Here is a 17,197-nt window from a genome sequence, read left to right as displayed (position 1 = left end):
CCCATCCCCGACCCCGATATCGATTGGGGATTCCTATTAATCCCCGTTCCCATCCCGGGCCTGCCAAAACAATCCCCATCCCTGACCCATTGGGTTAGAGAAGTCGAGTCCCCATCAGGGATGGGGAAAATTGCCATGTCTAGCCTTGTGAGCATGAACAAAAAGGGTTCCTCCCCTCAGAGCATTTTTTGGTACTACCATGAAATAGCATATACATACAATATTGGATGATATTAGTTTGGTGGTGGCCTCACCTATGAATAGCATAATTCTTCCCAACTTCCTCTTGAAATTGGTAAAATGGTGATCAGCGTTAAAGAGAAGATCGTCTTTCATTGCCATATTTGGGCACTTGGATGGTTGAAAAAGAAAATTATATGATACCATAAGGGTCAGGTAACGATAAGTACTAGATTGGCATGTTCTGAAAGTTCTGATGCAGAATTATCGCATTTTAAAGTTTGGGGACCAAATTGGTACTAGGCTCAAGGTACAGGGTACTAATTGGGAATTTTCCCTATGATTTAACTTAACAGTCAAGGATATTTGTCATGAAGTGAAAATTTAAAGGGCCTTTATCACAAATTAAAGTATAATTATTTGTCACTAACCCCATATTACAGCCTCTCCTTCCTCTCCCCTTTTTCTTTCCTGCCTACATCTTCTACCCCCTCTCAACCGATCATCTTTAGTAGTCCTCACCAACACTCTCGATACCTCTTAAAGTCTTAATTATTGAATAATGACTTGTTTGCAAGCAACCTCTAATCCATTCACACCATCGTTCCCCAAAGCCAAACCTTCTCATAATATTAATCATGAACTCTCAATCCACCGGATCACATTATTTCTCCAAGTCAAGTTTGATTGTTATTCCCCTTTTACTTAGTCCCTTTTGAGCCTTCATACACTGCGAAGCAATTAGGATTTGGTTAATTATTTGTCTATCTAGAATGAAGGCCACTTCGTGTTGGGAGATAAGAGAAGGGAGCACCTATTAGATTCTTGGGGAGAGTCTCCATATTTCAAATTTCGTTTTCCATCACCATATAGCAATTGCTCTTAACTTAAGAGCAAACATTTAAGGTGGTGTTCAGTTTCATGGAACATCCACGATATATTGAGTTTTGGTCTGCACCACAATTGCTTAGGGCGTTCGGTTGGTTCGTGGTGTGGACCAATCCACACTATCTCATGGATTGGTCCATGCCACGGGCCAATTTATCATCCACGGGTTTATCTCGTGGATTAAACCACACTACTCTATTGTATGGGATGAGGAGTTATCCCATACTTCGCATCTAATATTTATCGTTTCATATATCATGTTATTTGATTTTGCATGAAAAAGTCAAGGTTTTTAAAACCAACCTGAAGAACGAACCGATATGGGTATGGTTCCCTAGTCGAACGGTTCGACCATTTGAACCGAATGATCAACCTGTTCTAATAGAAAAATAATAAAAATAATAAAAAATGGTCAAACCCGTTGAATCGTTGATTTGGTCAGCGGTTTACTGACCAAATCAACGTTTTTTGGCCAAAATCCGATTTTGGTGAAAAACTGAACTAGTCACCTAACCGATTCCCAGTTTTTTCCGGTCCGATTGTTCGACCTGGTCCAGTTTTGAAAACCATGGAAAAAGCACTAACATTTAATTGGATAAGTGTATATTTTATAAGGTTTCTAAAACCAACTCATAGAATGAACCGATCAGAGGTCCAATTCCCAGGTCGAACAGTCGGCCCGTTCTAACAGAAAAAATAAAAAAATAAAAAATGATCAAAACTGTTGAGCAGTTCAAATGATTTGAACAGCTCAACCGACCAGGTCAACGGTTTGTTGACCAAATCAATGTTTTTTTGGCCAAAATCCAGTCTTGGGGAAAAAATGGATATGACTGATTCCCAGTTTTTCCTGTCCAACCGTTTGATCTGGTCCGGTTTTGAAAACCATGGAAAAAGTAATAACATTTAATTGGATAAATGTATATTTTATTATTTATTATTTTACAAGGTTTTTAAAATCGACACAGAGAATGAATCGGTCAGGGTCTAGTTCCCGGGTCGAACGGTCGACCCGTTTTGACAAAAAATAAAAAATTATCAAAACCGTTGAAAGGTTCAAACGGTTCAACCGCCCAGGTCAACAGTTTGTTAACCAAATCAACGTTTATTGGCCAAAATCCAGTTTTAGCAAAAAACGAAACTGATCACCTAACCGGTTCTCGGTTTTTCTGGTCCGACTGTCCGGTCTGGTTTGGTTTTTGAAACCATGTTATTTTACATAATAAATATTAGTAATGTCAAATTGTCAATAACTTCATAAAACAATATTAGTAATATTATTAATAATATTTTTATTAATTAATAAGTTTTGAATATTATTTTTATTAATATTATCAATCATTGTTAATTATTAGTAATTAGTAATAATATTATTAATTATTATCAAATATTATAAATATTACTATTATTATTTTTAATTATTGTTAACATTATTTTATTGATCATTAATTATTAATATTAATAATTTTTTTAATTAGTATTATTACTACTAATTTTAGTTAATATTAATATCATTATTTGTTATTAAATATTATTAATATTATTGTTAGTATTATTAATTATTATTAATACTATTTTTATTAATTGTTATTTTTTTGTAATTTATTAATATTTTTTCTATTATATATATTACTAAAAAAATAAAGTATTGTATTTTAATGATTAACGACATAGATAATCTCACATGTTGTAGTTGAGATGCATGGAATCAAACACAATATGTGAGCAGAAATGTGCCACACCTTGCAGAACGCCCAATAAGGTGTGGTATGGATCGATACACACATTTTTGTTCATGATGCAGAACAACTATCCTAAATCTAACCTTTGATGCTAAATATCATTTCTAAGACTATGTCTTTCCAAACATGTGCATAATTTTTTTAGTGTAATATATATATATATATAGCATTTTTACATATTTTATAAATGTTAATGCTAAGTACATCTAAAGGTATCCATGCAGCATTGGTACAATATTTGATAAGTATGTATCCAACACTGGTACACTAAGCTTGTCTAGTTATGTAGGTATTATAATGAGTGGGATGTAATGTAATGGGGACCTGCTCTATCAAGAAAAAAAAAACAAAAAAAAAAACAAGGGGATATGATTTGGAAAGTGGGATCAGGACGATATGAGTCAAGGGGCTTAGAAATTTTGCTTTATTCCCCTGATGAATGACTTGGAAATTTTGTTTTTTGAGAAAATGTACTTTTCCATTATAATTTTTGATTAATTTTAATTTAGTATGTGAAAAGATAAAATTCGAATGACCTTCATATCATGGAAATAAGAGAAATTAGTGTTTTGAATTTGGATAAATCTGTAATGCTGAAAATATTTGATACCGAAAGAATATTGACCAATCAAAATCCCCATGATGAGTGGCACCCGATTGGTTAACACATTTATGACACCAGTCGATTGGTTATAAGTTGTTTTTAGAATCATAGTTGAACCCTTTGAATTATGAGATTTAGATTTGAAAGCGATAAGTAGAAGAAATATTGCAAATAAGGCTCCATTTGGAAGTAGTACAAAGGGAAAATCTATGATATGGGAAATGTATCATTTTCATATCATATCCGAGACTTCAACCAATCAACATTCGACTTGTCACGTTCGTTGAATGCAGGTTATCCCTAGTATCTGATTTCAAAACAACCATAATATAATCATATTTCAAAAAAGAAATACGTTAAAAGAATAAAAAAAGAAAGATATTAATGTTGTCATTCATTAAAACGTCACTCTCCCCTTTTCTTATTCTCTAAATTCCAAACCCATGCCCCGCATCACTGCGTCATTCTCCCATTTCAAAACCAACAACCCGAAGGTTCATATGTTCCTATTTCGATTCCATATTCCTATTCCCACAAATCAGAACGACTCTACAAATATTAGAGTACAAAAAAGGTTCTTTCTCCCTTGGTTTTCAAAAATGGACCAGACCAGAAAAAACTAGGAACCAATCAAGTAATCGGTTCCATTTTATCCCATAACTGTTATTTCGTCAAAAACCATTGATTAGGCCAGCAAATCGCTGACCTAGGTTGTCAAACCGCCCAAACAGATTGAACCATCCAACAGTTTTGCCCATTTTTTATTTTTTTAATTGTCATAATGAGCCATTCGTTCGGTTCGAACGGTCGGGTCGTTCGAAAAATGAATGATAGGAGTTGAATCGAAAAGTGAATTTATAAATTGGAAATTGATTATTTGCCTTTATCCGCGGGGAAATAATTATTGTTCCTTAAAAAGAGCTATTGTGAGCTTGGTGCAGACTTGGCCTTGATGTATTCTTATCACAAATTCCATGTTTGTTCTCATGATAATTATTAGAGATAGGCTATCTAGGTGTTTTTTTAGTCTTCTAAAGGGCTACACAACAGGGGTATCCCACCCCACAACCCATAACTAACCCCCTAATCTAGGAGACCTTACCAACCAATTGGTTGGCACCTTGTGGCTATCTGGGTGTTGTGCTGTTCTATATGCTTTGATTAATACAAAACACATCCTCTAGAAAAAGTGACTTTAACTTTTAAGATGACAATGGTCATTAACCATCTGATTATCATCTTTTATTTTGGTGGCCACTAAAATAAAATTGATTTTATTTTTTGCTCCCACATCTAGGAATTTTATTTTTCTTTGTGCCATTTGGTGTTCAGCTCCATGTCACTGATTTTCTAAGCTGTTATGCATTTTGGACATGTAGGGTGCCACCATGCAAGGTGTTGGTAGAGACAGGAAATGGTCAGTCAACAAACTCTATCAACCATCTTAGCATGCAACAATCATATGTTGAGTGTGGCATTTACATCCAATCTGCAAGGGTTACAAGCCCAATTTCTAGATGCGACAGGAACTGTTAGGAGATACTAATGTTGAAGTTGAATGTAATAATTTTTACATGGTAGATTTGTACAAAATCTCCACATCAAACTTGAACCATTATTGGCCATGTTTTTCACTGATGGTCAAATAATTAGCTTAATACATATGCTTCATTCATTATTCTGTTTTAACCATCCTGCTTGTAGTTGTTTCGTAACTATGTTACACATATTGATAGTCACCAACATTTCTGGTTCTTTTATAGGTTGAGAATCTTGAGATTTTATATCTTAAAGCATCATTTTAAAGTGAGGTTCTTCGAGGTAGTACCAAATTATCCGATTAAGACATTGTCACTATATACAAATTTCTTTAACTAAACAGTTTGTGTTCTTATAAAGTAACAGTTGCGACCTCATCTTCAGTTCCATAGAGTTAGGCTACTACTTCGTCATCTTCCTTTCTTGGTGTTCTTAATCCTCATTAGATCATCCCATCCAAAGTATATGTATTTTCTCATAGTTTAACCACGGTGATTAGCTTAGTAGCTTAAGTTTTTGTATTTGGACTATGGAAACCATATTAATTTTGTGGTCATTACACACTTTGGATTTTAATCCTGTAGCATTGGTCTGAATTATAATCATTTGTATTCCATTCACCCCAATATGAATATAGGGGTGTTAGCACTTGATTTTTGCTCGATCCTTCTCTAACCCACATCCTACATCCTGGATGCTTGATTAAACCACGCCAATCTCTTTAAAATGTGCCAAAACCTTGAGAAACATTCCAAATACCCTTAAATCCACCGTTAAATCTACATGATCCCCTTCTGATGGTCACGGTTGTGCCACATCACCATACTTCATCCCCAATTAGACTCCATAATGTGAAACAAAATCTATAAACAACCAATCACACTAATTTCAACTCTGAATTCCATGGTTTAACCATTCATCCATCAAAGATTCAATTTCAACGCATCTTACATTACAACATTTATTGAGCCTAAAACATGTGTTCTATATGTTCTTGACACAATCTAGCCCCTCAACAGCCTCGTAATCTCAATCCATGTCATTGTACCAAATTTCAACTAAAAAACCCCCTATTTGACTTATCATCAAGCCATTATTATGTATTAGCAAATCTCGTTGGTCAAGAGTGTACCAATGATGCATCTCTATCATTTAAGCCTTATTTGGCCGATCAGACCCCACCATTGTATTCAGAGACCCAAAAAATCCCTAGCACGTCAAATTCCACGTCATAATTCACTCGTTTGACCATTAAACTCGGAATAAGCCATTTTGATGCGCCAAACTGAATCACCGCATCAAAATCATATTTATAATTTAATCAAATTTATGTTTTTTGCCATTGACATCCCCGAATGAGGTGCTGCAATGTCTGGCACGCCCCAAGCTCTCATTGGACGCATGAAATACATAAAAAACCACCCAAACTCGAGGAAAATTGTTGCATAAAGAATTAATGGTCAATTGAAGGCCCTTTCCTTTCAAAAGCTTACCTATTTTGATGAAAAAACTTTGTTGAATCCTAAGCGTTGTAGATGGATAGGTTTCAAACCCATTCCCCCCCTTTTTTCTCTATAAATAGAGGCCTAGCTCGAGCTTGAGGGGGGAGAGAAAAAGAGCATTTTCCCTAGCTCTATAATATTTTCATTTTACTTGAAAACCGAAAAACTTTGAAGTTCAAGCCTTAAATCCGCCTCCCTTGTTTTCAGATTGAAGATCTCTAATTAGAAACATTCCCCTAGCTCAATCACTCATCCAAGCCTTACATTATGTTATTTGAACTAGAAGTCGTGATCTTGTTTTCTTTTAAGTCTTGAGATCATGGGAAATTTGCATTCCCAGTTTCTTCTAAATTGAGAAAAAATATGTTGAGAGGCGATAATCTTAGGGAAATCAGTACATAAGACCCGATAACATCACCTCAAATCAATTTTGGATGAAGTTGAGAGTGTTTTTGCCAGATTTCATGAGCTCTGAGCAATTATTTTCATTGGTGTTTTGTTAAAATTTGAGCACGAATTATTCCTACATGGAGCTGCTACAACAGCTTGGAGGATGGGGTCCAAATTCTTCTCCCAATCCTTATTATCCAAAACTTTGGTTCAGTGCTTTCCTTGGTGAAGGATGGGGTCACTATTGAAACAATAAAATCAAATTTTCTATGTTGAAAATGAAGGCCCATTTCCTTTGAAAAATGGGTGGCAATTCAATTTCTTTGTATCGGCCATGAACTTCATGGAGCTCACAATGGGTATTCACAGTCCAATTTGAAGATCTCAGACCAAATTAATAAATGACGATTTGAGAAATTTTCAAACCGTTTTGATGTGAAAACCAAACTAGATCAAACCATTTTACTATAATTTAATGGGATGATTCCTAGTACGGTTCACTGCAATTTGGAGATCTTAGATGGAACTAGTAAATAACGATCTGAGAAATTTCTATACCAAATTAAACCGCTTTGGTACAGATACCAAACTAGATCAAACCATTTTGTTTCTAATACCGTTTTGGCCATACTAAGATTCCATTGGGCATTGAACATATTTGTGTTTACACACTTTCCAAATGGAGTCTTGAGTTATAGTTAATTGTAATTCAGATTGGGTGTGTAATTGCACACTTTGATCTCCAAAAGAAATCTGACTTGGAAACAAAATTGTATTAGGGGCCCCGAGCATTAGGAAATTACCGTGAGGTTCCTTCAAATTCTCATAGCAATTTAGTTGAGATTACATTTCTTGTGAGTCTGTGACGAGTGTCGCAGGACAACCCAGGACCCCATTGAATTTTGAACACTCCAATGTATAAAATCACATTTTGTCTTTTTCACTAATCACTAGCATGTTTAAAAATCAATGGGGTCTCGGGGTTGTCTTGTGACACCCGTCGCAGGAAATGTGTTCTCCTCAGGGTTTTTACTGGTGGACCCACAACCCTTCACTACTCTTACCTAAACTATGCATTAAGCAAAAGCCTTATTGGTTAGTAACTCAAACTAAATGAATCGTCACCTTGTTAATTCAAATTTCTCAAGCTTATCTGCATATGGAACAGTGAGAATGATCAAAAAAAAAAAGTGAGAATGATAATGAGATTCACCCATGGTTTTGTTTTGTTTTGTTTATCGTGATAGACCCATATATAGCCCAGCCCCTCGATGAAGTAATTGGCTCAATCAATCACCTTGCTAGCCTTAAAAAAAATCAATCACCTTGTTATACGTTACATAATATGAAATGGGCCCAAAGCCTGGATTCGCTGGTATTAACTAGGGTTCAGGCAGGCTTGGGCCACCTTATAGTTAGGGATGTAAAGCATCGGCTTTTTGATTAGATCTTGCTGCTTCCGGTTTGATCCAAGTACTGGATTCAATTGAATTTGAATTAAATCCAACCGTGTTCTTTTGTCATAAAATAAGGCTGCATTTGGTTGCAGTGCAATTTTATTTGCACTAGTACAAATGCGTGAGAGTGCAAATGAAAATGAATGCAAATTTTGGTTTGACTTTGTTTTGGATTTTACTTTATTCTGCTTCATGTCTTAATTTACTTCATTTATATTGCAATCAAATAAAATAAGCTAAAATTTGAAAGAAAAATATATCAGAATTTATAGAGTCTATTGAATAAAGTATGGATACAATATACCTTGTATTGAAAATATATCATCTATCTATATTAAAGCGGGATGGGTACTCACCGTGGCCTGCTTTTAGTGCAAGAAATGGTATCCACACGTGAATTTCTTCGAGTCGTGTGAATATATGATGAAGGTTTGATTTCATATTCACATGTTTACTTTTTTTCTGTTTCTTTCATTTACCTCTCAATCACGTGTGAAGGTATGATGTTGTCTTTTTTTCATCTTTAACCAGTCATGCGAATATATCACAAAACCACGGTCTGATTTCAGCTTCAATCAGGGCAAGTCTGTGCTTAGTGATAGTAGCAACTTCCTCACTGGAGCATACTTGTCTCGATGAGTACCAACAGATACGAGTACCTACATCAAAACGGCGGATGACGACTGGATCTCATATCTGAGTATTTCTCTTATCTCATATTTGGGTTCTTTACAGATCTGAGAGATACTCAGATTTCGATTCCTTATGGGAGTTGGGCTTGCCAAATCTGAGAGATATTTAGATATGTGTTCATTCTGGGATCTAGGCTTGCCGAGGGAGTAGAGGAGATGTGTGAGTTGCCAAGAGTAGGCTTACGATGCACGACAAAGGTGCGAGATTTTCCCCATGCCAAAACCAATGGAGGACAAAGAAATAATTCCCTCCATAGAGAAATGGTGAGCGGTAGACCTGTTCATGGGCCGGGTGGCCTGACGCCGGACGGGCTTGAATATGTTTATAGGCCCGTGGGCTTAAATTTGGGCCAAAAATCCCAACCCACAATAAATTCGAGCTGGGCTCGGGTTTTGTCAAAATAGCCCGGCCTGGCCCGACCTAAAATTAGACTTAAAATGGATTATGTGATTTTGTTCATTTGAATACATTTTTTGATTTAAGAATGTAAAACTATGTTTTAAAACGTAAAATAAAGGGAAAAAAACCATCTTATAGGCCCATTGTTCATTTAAATAGGAAAAAAAACCATTTGAATTTTTAATTCTAATTTGAATAGGAAAAATTGTAATTTTTTTTATTAGGTCGGGCTTCGGGCTTTTTATCAGGGCCAAGCTCGGGCCCATTGATCGGGCCGGGCTCGGGCCTAACGTATTTCCATTAATGATGAGTAAAAGCCCAACCCGGCCCGACCCATGAATAAATCTAGTGAGCGGTTTACTTGTGGGTTCCAATGCGACCACATAGTAGTCAACATCAGCCGAGTCACCAAGATCAGCATCGACTAGGCTGGGTACACTAGTTCCCTCTCTCCCTCCGCCTGGAAATCCCTGTGGGTTTCGTTGTTGCAAATCATTGTTCTCCCTTGCATCCAAAACCTATAGTCTCGTGTCTCGTCTTGATGGTGTCAAGAGGCATTGTGATCAACATTGAGATGTGGAGTTCCATAGATGTGCTCACCCCCTAAATTGCCACCACTGTCTTCATATTCGATTGGAAGATGCCAACATTTGCTACTCTTCCACACCATGCCGTATATCGACATGAGAGTGAAGTATGTGCAGATGGTGGTGAGACAATTGGCAGTGACTACAATGGGCTAAGGTCATTTCAGCGTGGTGAGACAAACAGCGCCAAAAGGGGAGAGAGAATGAAGGGGCCGGAGGTGGATGGGGCAATCGCCGCCGCTAGTTAAGAACCAACTTAGTTTTGTCACTGTTGAAAGGAAGAAGACGATAAGGGTAAAATTGAATTTACATGTAAACAAATTTTGATAAGGGTAGTAGAGTTAGTCAATTGTCATATACGTTATTCGTTAGATAATATTCAAACAATATATTTATTCAATTAACTAAATCAGGGTAATTTAAGAAATTTATCAAAAAAATTCCTAACAATGTACTTAATGAAAATTTTGGAGGGCAAAATGGTCAAAGTATCAAAACCCTAGTTCTCGTCTCATTCCATCTGCTCGTATTTATTCCACTTCGCGCCGCTCAACTCCCTAATCGGGAGAGAAAAGAGAGACAGTAGTCTCGTCGCCGGATTATTTTCCAGTAGGGAGACAGAGCAGCCATGAAATACAACCCGCGTGTCTCGAGCTCCCGGCGCAAGTGCCGAAAGGCGCACTTCACCGCCCCGTCTAGCGTGCGGCGGGTTCTGATGAGCTCCCCATTATCGGCCGACCTGAGGAACAAGTACAGCGTGCGGTCCGTGCCGGTGAGGAAGGACGACGAAGTGCTGGTGGTTCGCGGAACCTACAAGGGCCGGGAAGGCAAGGTGGTTCAGGTGTACCGTCGCAAATGGGTCATCCACATCGAGCGCATCACGCGAGAGAAGGTTAATGGGTCCACCGTTAACGTTGGCATCAACCCCTCCAAGGTCGTCATCACCAAGCTCAAGCTCGACAAGGATCGGAAGTCCCTACTCGATCGTAAGGCTAAGGGCCGCGCTGCCGATAAAGCTAAGGGCAAGTTCACCGCCGAAGACGTCGCTGCTGCCGCTGCACCATCCCTTCAAGAAATCGACTAGGTTGATCTTGATTAATCTACACCACTTTTGCCTTTTGCCTTCTTTTTGTTTGTTTGATATTACTGGTATTAATTTAGCAAGTAAATTAGTAATTTTTAGCGTTGTCCGTCAATTTAGAGGTAAACTAGTACCTATACATTTTCCTTGTTTGCGCTTTAAATTGGCAAGTTTTGTGTCTTACTCTTTGATCAAGTGGATTACCTAATTACTAAATTTTTCCCATTGAATTTTATATGAATCGATGGAAAATTATAATAGGGTCTTTCTCAAAAAATGCCCATGGTTTGGACTTCGATTTCATTATTTGGATTAACTACTTGAATTGACAAGATTTGTACGTTGAATAGATCAGTAGTGCAGGGTAATCGTAATGTTTGTATTTCTTATTTTTTTTTTTATTGTAGTGAGGTTCTAACTTGAACTGGTTGAAGACTTGGTTTGTGAGTGCATTTTAGACTTTCAAAGCCGAATAGTATGAACAACTATGTATTTAACTATTTTTATAGCTTTTTGCTAGCTTCTTATTCTGGACAAAAAACATTGACTGAAAGTATTGAGAAGATAAAGAAATATGAGATATCACGACTTTATGAATCACAAGGAAAGAGGGGAGAATGAGGAGGAAAGGGAGGGCAGATCAATAAGTCTAGCTAAAGAGGGATTAAATAGGACTGAAGCTTGTTTCAGGAACATTTTCCCACTCTTATAAAGTTCTTGTTACTCGTCCAAGAATGAATACCAGTTAAAATGTCATTTCTGTCGGTATGTTGACATTTACTAGAATGTAGGTCACTTCTTGCATTTAACCAAACATGGGTTGTGTGTAGACATGGTATGTTCTTTGTGCAACTGATACTGGTGATTGAGTGGTTCGGTCAGACAGTATTTGGCACCTGGATATAGTGAGTCTGTATCCCTTACCCACAAGATGCCACCCACATTGTTTTCCGAATCCACGGTACAATCCCATAAACGGCAACATACAAGAATGAAGCGTATTTGAAATATGTGGCTATAGATGTGTTGGAGTCAATGTAGGTAGTGTCTTCTTGGTAGCAAATCCAGTATTGGACATAGGACTATTGCATGATTCTTCTTACACATTAGCCTACTGAGCATTCAAGGTTCAAACTCAGTTCTGCAAGTATTGCATATCCTGCTACTGTTGGTTATTTTTGATTTTCTGAAAACAGTAGTTATCAAATTTACAATGTGTTTTGGCTTGAGATCTGTTTTAATTTCAAACATTTGCAAGTGAGTCTGTGATAATTTTTACTGTGCAGACTCGCACATTTTTTTTTGGGGGGGGTACCCCATTGTGTAGCTCAACAAAGCAAAAAAAATATTAGCAAATGGAAGAAACTAGGAAACTATTAGTTAGGTAATCTTGAAAAACAATTAATAAATAGGATTTTGAAAGATGACTATATGGGGGGTTTCATTGATTAAAATTGAATTTGTATGCCAATTTTGATATTCAAAGCATTTTTTAAGTAAAACAAGTTGTTTCATGTAGTTGAAGAAATTTGACTAATTACTATCAAATTAAAGTGTATAAGAAAGTGGAACTAGTTGAATTGAATAAAAGTAAACAAGAATCAAAATTTTGGAACTAGTCTCAATCAATGGTGTTCCTCTAGTGTTGGGGATTTAATAACTATACCCATATTTAGACCAGTCAGCTAAATTGAGCAGGTACCTTGCTATAGAATAATTCATTTTGTTTTAATTGTCTTTTCAATTATTAGGGAAGAAGGGCATGTGCAAACTGGTTGGTTAGTAAGATCTCCTGCTGGTTGTAAGGGAGACCTGGGATAATTCAACTTGTACCTGGTTTTGGGGGATGGACTACCCTGTTGTGTACTCTCTGTGGATAATGTAGGGTCAAAGTCCTAATACCCTGAGTTTTTATAAATTGACTTAACACACCTTGAGTTTTATAAATGGACTTAAATACACCTTTATCCTTGATTTTATTTCAAATTTTAAAAAAGAAGGGTTTCACTTCAACAGATGACTTGTCTATTTCAAACAGACAATTCAATATTGTCTTTAATGTGCATGCTATGTTCGTTCCAATATTTAAGGTCATTGCCCATGTTAAGAGGCCAGTAACCTGGAATCTTGGGCAGATGACTGGGGATGCAAAGTGGGTATACTCCCTTCAAATACCTGGGTATGCCTTTAGGTGAAAGCTGTAAATCCAAAACCATTTGGGAACCCATAATTGAGAAAGTTAATAGGAAACTGGCCTCTTGAAAACCAAGTACTTGTCGAAAGGGGGGAAGTCACTTTAATTAAGAGTGTTTTATCTTCCCTTCCCTGTTTACTATTTGTCTTTATTTCCAATTCCAGCTAGATGGGTTGCAGCTGGAAAAAAGAGATGAGAGGTTTCCTGTGGAGGCTTTGGAATGAAGAATCTAAGGCTCCGTTTGGTTTGTGGGAAGATTTAGGTGGGATGGGATGGGAAAGTGTAAAAATCTACTCTTCCATTGTTTTGTTTTATACATGAGAAAATAATAAGAAAACATTGTTTCAAGGAGAAGAGAAGAGAAGGTGAGGGAGAAGAAGACACTGTGTCTGCGACTGTATCTACGAACCCAGAAGAAGAAAGAGAAGAAGAGAGAAGAGAGGGAGGAAGGGAGTGTCTGCAAACCCATGGCAGAACTTAGATCTGTGTCTATGAACCCAGATCTGTGTCTGTGACTGTGTCTGAACCCAGAAGAAGAAAGAGAAGAAGAGAGGAGAGAGGGAGGAAGGGGGAGTGTCTCCGATCTGTGTCTGCAAACCCAGATCTGAGTTCTACCATGGCAGAACTTAGATCTGTGTCTGCAAACCCAGAAGAAGAAAGAGACGAAGAGAGGAGAGAGGGAGGAAGGGAGTGGCTGAGAGGGGGTGCTTCCGCCACTGCTCTGTTTCTAGGTTCGAACGGGGAAGGGTGCCGTCGTCACTGGTTTTGCTGAAAGAGAGAATGAACAGTGGTTTCTTACATTTTTCCACTGGGGTCGCACGGTTTTGGTGCGACCCCAAATCCATGATTTTGGGATCTAATATCCCACACTTTTCTCACCCCATCCCCCTCTTTCCCTCAAACCAAATATGAGAAAAGGGAATATTCCCTTTTTCTCATCCCCATCCCACAAACCAAACAGAGCCTAAATGTCCCCTGGTAAACTGGAAGGGAATCTGCTCATCCAGGTCCACGGCAAAGGGAGGTTTAGGCATAAGATCAGTGAAAGATGTCAACTCAGCCCTGCTAGGAAATGGCTATGTATATTCAACGACTGCACTGACAGTTTGTGGAGAAGATTATGGCTCTAGTAGCTGGGAGCGGGGGGCAGAGGAGGTAAGATCCCCCTATGGATGTTCAGTTTGGAAGGTTATCCAAAAATTTCGGCCTCAGTTCTTGAAAGGCATAAAATATGAAGTGGGAAGTGGTCATAGGGTACTTTTTTGGAAGGATTACTGGTGTGGGGATGGCCTCCTAATTACCCTATTCCCTACTCTGTTCGAGATAGCTGTAAATAAGGAAGCTTCAATGGCCGATTATATGGATAGGCAAAACGGTCAAATTACCTGGAACCCTCTGTTCAGGAGGAATTTGAATGGCTGGGAGGAGGAGTCTTTGGTCAACTTGCTGCAGATTTTGTATCTTGCCAAGATTCCGGGAACAAGGGAGGACAAAAGGAAATGGTTGTAAGAGAATTCGGCTCCTTCTCAGTGAAGTCTTTTTTTTAACTTCCTATCAAGGGATACCTCTCACTTTCCGAGTAACAGGATCTGGATCAGGCTTGTACCATCGAAGTTAGCTTTGTTTGTTCTGTAGTGCTGGATAAGATTCTAACTAAGGAGAACTTGGCTAGAAGAGGCATAGAAGGGGCAGATCTGGAATGCACATAATGGAAGTGTAGAGAATATTATGTGACTTCACTTAGGGTTTGGACTAGACTTCTAGAGCTTTTTGGAGTTAATTTATGCTTCCCGGCGGATGTGAAGGGCTTCCCTAGAGGCTTGTTTGTCAGGGGAGGACTCAGCAAGGCTGGAAAAGTAGCTTGGGGTATCCTCCCCGTTGCTGTTTTCTCGGCAGTGTGGGGTGAAAGAAATCATAGAATTTTTTAAGGGAGGCAGAAATCAAAAGAAGAGGTGCTCAACAGGAATATGGAGATGGTGTTTTCGTGGCTGACAAATCATCCACTTTTTAAAGAGTCCGGATCTGCTCCTCATAGCACGCCTCACACTCACCTCACAGTGTCTTGGCTGCACATCGGGATATTCATGGAGAGATGTTCCCAATACAGCGTGGGATGTGGCTGTGAGGTCGGTGTGGCGTGCTCAGTGAGGAGCAGATCCCAATTCCTTTTTAAAAAGACACACTCGTTCTTTTTTTGAACATGATTTCCTTTTTGTAAGGTCAGTGTTTTTTTTGGGATGTTTTGGAGGCTGGCTTTTCTGAGTTTTTTAAGCTCAGTGTACACATATATTTCAACTAAAGGATATGAAAAAAGATAAAAAATTCAAAAATTTTTTCAAGTATAAAAATACATAAAAACACACAAAAATAAGATAAACATCAGAAATTGCAAAAAAATACAAGTAAATTGGAAAAGACAAATATCTCGGAAAAATATAAAATTTGGATGAAAACAGAAACTGCAAAATACATAAAATGATAGAATAATAAAAAATCTATATATTATAGCAAAAAAGTAAAAGAAATGTAGAAAAACAGGAAAATGATAAAAATTCAAAAAATATTTTGTAAAAAATCAGAAACTGCAAAAATTCATATTAGAAAAAATCAAAAGTTTTTTCATTGCATTTTATCATTGGATAATATTCATATTAGATTGTGCCAATGTAAAAAAATCAATTTTTTTTTTTTATGTAAAATGAATATTTTACATTGTTTCCGCTTCGATAGTTGATTTTTTATTATAATACCTTGAAACAATGACAATATCAAGCTGAAACACAATGTATTATTCCAAAAGTTGGGCTCCATTATTTGAACATCTGAGACAGAGAGGGGTGGTGCCTGATGTGGCGTCTACCTTCCATGGATCTGAGGAGTTGGTGTAGTAGCCATCTTTAAGATCTGAGAGAGAGCGAGGCTGCGACGTCCGCCTTCCATAGATTTGAGAAATCGGTGCGGCAATCGGCTTTAATTGAAGATCTGGGCGAATAGATCGGCTTTAATTGAAGATCTGGGCGAGAGAAGTAGAGAAGGGTGGTAAGCGGGGGGAGGGGGAGAGGGAGAGAGAGAGAGAGGACCTTAACCTTTTTTTCCTGACCTTGTGGGTCATTTGACCCATCTTGATCCACTATTCAAATGGGTGGGCCAAGTGGGTTGTGGTCAAAATTGTCAGCCCTAATTGTAAATTAAACGGTTTGAATCCTAGTCACTTTGTTTTAAAAATTAAGTAACTTACCATCTATCCACCATATTTAAGCAGATTAAAAATTGTAAAATATATTATATATAATATTTATATGATGCATAGTATATATATGTGTATGTCATGTCATCAAGGTTCGATTTTGGTCGAACTTATGACTCGTGAACCTCTCCCTTCTTTGGTTCTATGCCCGGTATGGTTCTCTTAACATTGATCTGACTTCATATCATTTCAAAATTTAAACCCAAGTTATTCATCCGAACCAAAAGCTTGTTCGTGGAGATTTCCCTTTGAGCTCTATGTAGACGTGTCCATGAAGGCACCATGACTAAGATCTTCGCTTTCTATATTTGTAGACTTGAAACCACCCTTTTTCCACTTATGCCACACAAGGTTTTAAAAGACAAAAGGTGTAGTCGAGGCATAGTAGCCCCAAAAGATGAGGCGTGAGCCAAATTAGAATGATAAAATAAAAGTTTATAAGCACAAAGTTTCATCAATTAAGCATTAAACAAAATAATAACAAACCAACTAACAATTATAATCACTTTACATTTCATGTTTAAAAATGCAAGGTTCTTAAATAATTCAAATGACCAATTTGAAAAAAAGGAAACAATGAAGAATCATCCATCTTATATGTGTGATCATTTAATAGTTTAGAAGAAAGAAAATAAATTAGTTAATTTGGTCTATGCAAAAAAATCAGTAAAAAGAAAATAAATCCATTAAAAAT

At 37.3% G+C, this 17,197-nt stretch overlaps 1 pseudogene; it reads left to right on the top strand.

The window, feature by feature from the left end:
- The first annotated feature begins 10,528 nt into the window (after positions 1-10,528).
- On the top strand, positions 10,529-11,297 carry LOC104612302 (large ribosomal subunit protein uL24z pseudogene; annotated as a pseudogene).
- Positions 11,298-17,197: the final 5,900 nt, after the last annotated feature.

The sequence above is a fragment of the Nelumbo nucifera genome, chromosome 4 (genome assembly GCF_055504915.1).
Source record: "Nelumbo nucifera cultivar China Antique chromosome 4, China Antique-T2T, whole genome shotgun sequence".
NCBI classification, from domain to species: domain Eukaryota; kingdom Viridiplantae; phylum Streptophyta; class Magnoliopsida; order Proteales; family Nelumbonaceae; genus Nelumbo; species Nelumbo nucifera.
Note: the sequence above shows the minus strand (reverse complement) of the source record. Positions and strands in the feature narration are given on the sequence as shown.